General features: G+C 39.4%; 1 long non-coding RNA gene across 1 annotated transcript; it reads right to left on the bottom strand.

The window, feature by feature from the left end:
- Window positions 1-3,633: 3,633 nt before the first annotated feature.
- Window positions 3,634-5,290, bottom strand: LOC123547316 (uncharacterized). Its single transcript, XR_006685623.2, has 2 exons — window positions 4,713-5,290; window positions 3,634-4,206 (listed from the first exon to the last, which is right to left on the bottom strand). It is a non-coding gene; the product is annotated as an uncharacterized LOC123547316 (long non-coding RNA).
- Between the last annotated feature and the right edge of the window lie 710 nt (window positions 5,291-6,000).

The raw sequence follows: 6,000 nt of genomic DNA, 5'->3' as shown, positions 1-6,000 counted from the left end.
ATAATCTATTTAACTGTATTCTCTTATCTGAGACCGAAGAACACTGTATTGTCACAAATAACTTAAATAGTGAACACGCGTATCAATATCTGAAATTCTAGCCTACTTTCGTTTTCAATGACGGCAAAAACCCCCCACAGAAATCGTCCTGAAAGCCGTGGCACTTTGCTCACATACCCGTTACCAAGGCTCCTGCTCAATCATTTGTTCGTGTGACCACCATCCCTAAGCGTGAATGCACTACAGTACTGATTCAACTTGAGTTGTTTCCCTTTAAATTAAGGTGAGATAGGCGTAGACTCTTGCATATGTGACAGTTTCTTGCACCTTGGAAAGAGACAGTGGAGTGAGAAGTTGATTTCCCCTTCTATGGATTGCCACTCTTGGGCTGCAGACTACGAACCAAATGATGTCTTCAAGCATGTATTGGCGTTGTATTATCTAAATATATCCAACTTCAGCATCATATTAGCTCTATCGGTATTGGATAGCCGTATAGTACCTTTCTAAGAGTGCTCAAGGAAGAGCTATTGTGATCGTCTGCCCGTCCATCGTCCGTAAATGCTGTAGTTGTTAACACATTGCGGACTTCATTTCTTCATGTAACACACATAGACTTTATAAAGCGACAGGACCGCGAAGACACATCCGTTGTCGAGTGGTTAATGCCGATGTCTTCGAATCATTTGCCCATCACCGCTGCGGGTTCGAAGCCTCGCTTTAAAAGTAGAAATCTTCCATGTAAGGAAGCCATTCAGCTGGCTTACCGAAGGTCGGTGGTTCTACCAAGGTAACCGCCCATGCCCGACATAATTCTTTAAGAGGCTCCAACGTCCAAAGCTGAAAGGTCGCCATATGACCTATAAGTGAGTCTTCGACGTAACCCCCGCCGCCCCGCCCCCACCCACCTCCTCTCCAAAAAAAAAAAATCGAAAAGACTCGATAAATCATAAAAGGAAAGATTACCCTAGTATTACTAGTGTTATATGCACCATAGTTATGATTCTAATATCACTAGTGTTTACTCCCTTGAATTATTTAAAACTGTCAGGTTTCAATTATAGGCCGCGTTTCTTGTGCAATCTTTATGAAACTCACACAAAATGTGGGTGATCACATATGATAACGATCAAGATTAATTCGGTAACACCAGAGTTATCACCCTTGAATCAGTTCAAATTACAATATTCGGACATTTAGCAGCCAAATTTCATGAAAAACGTTTAAGAAACTTAAAAAGCAAGTATGTGGCAACAAAATCTCGGTCATGTTTGCTATTGGACAACATTTCTCAATTGACACTACAGAACCTGATTAGAAATTCCTTCTTTATGACAATAAGAAACTTAAAGTGAGAAAAAAGAAATGACATTTCATAAAAGGCACATGAAATAATGACTGATGTATGTTCTTTTTCCATTAATGAGGAGTCCTGATATTGTTTTAGTAAACATGACTATTGTATATGTAGGCTTTAACTTCCGCATTTCAATTGATTTTAAGAGAATAAAGAAAAATCCCGAAACTGCGCTCTCCAACTCAGAAAGGATGTCACGAGAAAAACAGAACTTTGACCCTTCCGTGTCAATTGTTTCAAAGAGGATTTATATATCGTGAGCGAATTATTTCTCGATCTTTTCTTGAAGCAGCATTGACATCAAGTGGATTATAAGTTTTAAGGCAAACATAATGGCGGGCTTTACATTTCCTTATGTGCTTGTTATAGTGTCAGTGGCTGTCTTTGTGTTGTCTGGTAAGTTGTTAGTTGCTTTTATAACGCGGTTTGTTCCCGACACACACATCTGTTTTTTGGGTTGTTTTGTTTTTTTTTTTTTTTAATTTTAAATGTCTAGAATACTCTACATGTTATTTCAAGTGCATGTCCATTTCTCGAGCGCAATAAGTTGACATCACCAGATTAGATGTCTGGCGCTAAAGATAATTTGTCGTGTGCGTGTGTGCGTGTGCGTGTGCGTGTGTGTGTGTGTGTGTGTTCTGGAGTTTATTTGAGTTAGCTATTAATTAATTAAGAACTTGATCTCTTTAACCAGCATAGGGAAGAGGTTAACTCCATTTCAATAAAGAAATGTCAAGTGATATACATGTATCCCAAAGGACGGTTCTAAAGTAATGTAATGTTTACATTATAGGCGTTATATCTTTCTAAATATTCATATATTTTCAAACATATGTTCTAACGATCTAAAATATTTTATTACATGAATATCTAAAAGAAAATATCCTTATCTATGTCAGTTTTACAATTTGCCTAGCTGATTCATTTATATTATCTGTTTGTTTTCTTTAGACATTGGCTATGCTGCGACAACCGTTCAACTAAAGACTACTTCCACTCACATAACGAGCCCTACAGTTCCGAAAACAACTCATCACTCTGCATCTTCAGCGTTATACGCAGCAGGTATGTTAAATATTGGTGCCATTTAAGGCAGGTATTTTAAACGCTGGCCCCTTTTCGCCAGGTAATGTGACATGCTGGGGGTATGTCAAATGCTGGCCAGTAAGTTACGGGTGGTTTGTTAAATGTTGGTCCCGTTACGGTAGGTATGTTACGGAATGCATGCTTAACGTTTGTCCTATAACGGCGGGTAAGTTAAATACTATAGGTAAGTTAAAGGCTGATCTGTTACAGGAATAATGTTAAATGCTGATTTTGTCACGGCAGGTAAGTTAAATGATGATTTCGTCACACGAATTATGCTAAAGGCTGATTTCGTTAGAGCAGGTAAGTTAAATGCTGGTTTCGTTGCGGCTGGTTAGTTAAATGCGGCAAGCAGGTAAAATGCTGGTTTCGGCAGGTAAATCAAATGTTGGTTCCGTAGGAGAAGCTTGTTAATTCTCGTTCGGTAACGAAAGATATGATAATGGCTGGTGCTGTTATATAAGATGTATTCCCCGCCAGTCACATGTAAGCAGCCGATCTACATTAAATTGGGTAGTAGTTAGGCTATTATAGCTTCTTATAGCTTCACCACACAACTTATTTTCCAGTGCATATTTATTATTATTAAATAATAGGTACTAAGTTCTTATTTTCATGAAACATAATTCTGAATATTGAAAGCTTATTATTTAGGAAAATGTAACCAGTCTCAGTGACTTGGGTTTAATTTTATTTGCGATCCAACCGAGACTTTAAATGAGCCGCGCCATGAGAAAATCAACATAGTGCGTTTGCGATCAGCATGGATCCAGACCAGCCTGCGCATCCGCGCAGTCTGGTCAGGATCCATGCTGTTCGCTTTCAAAGCTCGTTTTCAAAGCCTATTGCAATTAGAGTCCGTTAGCGAACAGCATGGATCCTGACCAGACTGCGCGGATGCACAGGCTGGTCTGGATCCATGCTGGTTGCAAAGCCACTATGCTGGTTTTCTCATGGTGTTGCTCAAATTGAAACCCAGAGATCAGTCCTTGGACGTATTAATCTTTTTTTTTTTTGTAATAACCTTGTCTCTAATTGGTGCTTGAATTGCTTTTGAGACTCTTTTTTTTCAACATATTTCTTGTATTTCTTAACTTTCAGTTCCTTTGGTGTTACTCAGCGTGTTGTTTGCCATGAAACTGAGAGGATGAAACAATTCCATGGAAGATCTCATTATGAAATGTTGCTGAATTTATTTTTATTTTTTTTTGAACATTTCATACATTGAATCAGCAGGATTTGTTAAAAGCTATCCATCAGTGTGTTAAAATACTTGCTTCGTTCCAACATTGTGACCTCAGATCTTGACCATTTCAAGGTTTAACGATTTTCATTTGACATATGAATAATTTAGTAACACAGCTAATACATGGTACCGTTTAATTATATAAAAATAAAGTAGAATAATCACAAAATAATGAAAAACCAGTAATGAAGTTAATCTACAGAAATTTGACAAAAAACGAAAAAAAACTCTTAACTGACAGAAAGTGAATTTACGTCTTTTACTTGTATTTGGACTAGACATCCTGTTGAAAACCAGTTATAATCTTGGAAGTTATGAAGGAAATGATGGTCACATAGTTACTCTGTGCAATACATGTAACTTGTAATGGTCTCTTTACAGTCTTTTTATCAACTAGCATTTGTAATATTTCTGGGTTAAAATAAACGCATTTGAAGATATTAATGCATTATTGAGTCTTTGCCCACCACCTAGTCCCGATTCTTGGCTCTTACCTCCCCCGATGGTCCGTATAAGACTGAAAAATGAAATGAAAGTGATAATTACGTCACGAGTTTGACTACCTGCCACAAAGAACGGAGGCCCCCTTACGTATTTATATGTACAAGGTTTAAATATTCACAGAAATACATGAAGCTGGTAGCAATGTATTTTGGTAGTAGTAAAAGAGCACAGAACTTCAATCGTTATTCCTACCACATGAACAAAAGTTGCAGACTTGTGTAAATAAGACTTCAATCGGCAAATGACACCATAACTCGGGCGAGGTATTTTAACGATGACTCATTAAAATGGACTGTTTTAGAACCTAAGGTGAGTAACGTAAGCCCACATGGTGATCTGTATATTTTGTATAATAAGACTGTGTGTTTGGCTTATGTAGATCCTGGTTTTACTCGTCCTATTTGCAATAGAAATGACCATCTCAAAGCTCCCAAAGTGACCATGAACTTCATTTCAATGACCTCGCAAATGCCTCGAAATCAATCTATGAGCATAACGAGTGTAATTAAATTGACAAACCTGAAACTCGTCGAGAACTGTGATGAAACACTCTAGAAATGAAACTGAAACACCATGAAATGCTCCTGAAAATCTTCGAACAGAAGAAGTATGGTGGATGAAGGATTATTCCGTCAGTCATGGTGGCTGATTTGTGCCATTGCGATATTTCGTTCTGTCGCAGCGACACAACGACAAACGTAGTCATGGCGCCCTGCCGAACGTCGCCCCTCCGAACATCGCCAGCCAAACGTCGCCCCGCCGAATGTCGTAATGGCGCCCCAACAAACGGCGCGACGTTCGGCGGGGCGTCATTCGGTGGGACGTTCAACGGGGCGATATTCGGCGGAACGACGTTTAGCGGGGTGCATGATAACGACGTTCGGCGGGCGCCATAACGACGTTTCTTGCACACCGGATTGGCGTTTCCGGTGATTTTACCCATGCCGGCAAAACCCATCTGGCACCCTCCCCGCCCCCCCCCCCCCCCCTCCCATGCCATGACTCTCGTGCTGTTAATGACAACTACTGATTCATGCACTGATAATATATTGTTTATGTAAAATACGAAAAAACCAGGTACCTTGATAGTTTCTCTCCGCTCCTTATAGTATATTTCTCGATTCAAAATACGTTAGTTTACCGTAAGAACATAACGTTACGCTACAAACGATAAAACTAAAGTGGAACTTTGTTATTGTGCGTAACGCAAAACATCATGACGTCACTTCTGCTTACGGACGTTAATTTCTAGCGCTTTGTGTTCACTCTCTACTACAAGAAAGAGTGCTATAAAGAAAGTATTTCTACCTGTTATTTGTAAAATACGGTATGCAAGAAAAATAATCTGCCAGAATAAAATGCTAACATGTATACGATATGCAAGAAAAAATATCAGTCATGTGTTTACTAATCGGATGGAAATATCCGTCCCTCGGCTTGCTGCGACAGATTGATATCACGAAATTGCACAAATCAGCCGCCATAATTAATAGCTAAATGCTGCATTAGATTAAAAAGAGAGCCCGGAGCATCCGTGGCCGAATGGTTAAGGTCGCTGATTTCAAATCACTTTCTCCTCATCGATGTGGGTTCGAGCTTCACTCGGGGCGTTGAATACTTCACCAGGCTTACGGAAGGTCGGTGATTCTACCAAGGTGCCCACTCGTGATGAAATAATGCACGGTAGAGCACATGAAGTCTTCCTCCACCATAAAAGCTTGAAAAATCGCCATATGACCTATAATTGTGTCAGTGCGACGTTAAACCCAACAAAATGAATAAATCAGAAGAGAGTTAGACATTGAAA

This window comes from Mercenaria mercenaria, chromosome 9 (assembly GCF_021730395.1).
Source record: "Mercenaria mercenaria strain notata chromosome 9, MADL_Memer_1, whole genome shotgun sequence".
Taxonomy (NCBI): Eukaryota; Metazoa; Mollusca; class Bivalvia; order Venerida; family Veneridae; genus Mercenaria; species Mercenaria mercenaria.
This window is presented reverse-complemented; position numbering and strand designations above follow the sequence as displayed.